This window comes from Nannospalax galili, unplaced genomic scaffold, assembly GCF_000622305.1.
Source record: "Nannospalax galili isolate Female #2095 unplaced genomic scaffold, S.galili_v1.0 scaffold507, whole genome shotgun sequence".
Classification (NCBI taxonomy): domain Eukaryota; kingdom Metazoa; phylum Chordata; class Mammalia; order Rodentia; family Spalacidae; genus Nannospalax; species Nannospalax galili.
In genome coordinates, this window is record NW_008356261.1 from 415,015 (window position 1) to 415,289 (window position 275).

Here is a 275-nt window from a genome sequence, read left to right on the forward strand (position 1 = left end):
CCTGTCTAGAACTTGTAATGCTAATTACTCTTGCCTTTACTTCTCCTTCACATCTCCTATTCATGATTCAAGGACTTTCTTTTCCCCTTAGAGATAAGATTTATATAATTGGGGAGTCTTTTAGATAGACCCACTGAAGGGGTGCTCCAATTGCCTTACCCTTGCGTCCCTGTTCAGCATGGAAGAAGCCAGAGCAGTCTGAATCCCGATTCTTTATTGGCAATTTGGGTAACCTCTTAAGAGGATGGTGTGGTAGAATAGGAGGTAGGAATTGC